Here is a 214-nt window from a genome sequence, read left to right as displayed (position 1 = left end):
GGTGCTTTAAAAAAAAGTCGGGCTGGCCCAACCCCACCTCTGGCTCTGACGCTCCTGGGGTGATTTCGGTCCAGATTTTTCTGTGGTGAAACAGCTCCTCGCGGCTGCTGAGCAAATGCTGAGCGAGCGGAAGAGCCTCGGGGCAGTCGCGTTCCCCGGCTTTGTCCAGCACCTACAGCCCTGCACCTGCAATGGGGTGTTTTTGGGTGGGTGG

Source organism: Fulmarus glacialis, unplaced genomic scaffold, assembly GCF_000690835.1.
Source record: "Fulmarus glacialis isolate BGI_N327 unplaced genomic scaffold, ASM69083v1 scaffold19390, whole genome shotgun sequence".
In the NCBI taxonomy this organism is placed as follows: domain Eukaryota; kingdom Metazoa; phylum Chordata; class Aves; order Procellariiformes; family Procellariidae; genus Fulmarus; species Fulmarus glacialis.
The sequence above is the reverse complement of the archived record's forward strand: the minus strand, read 5'-3'. Positions refer to the sequence as shown.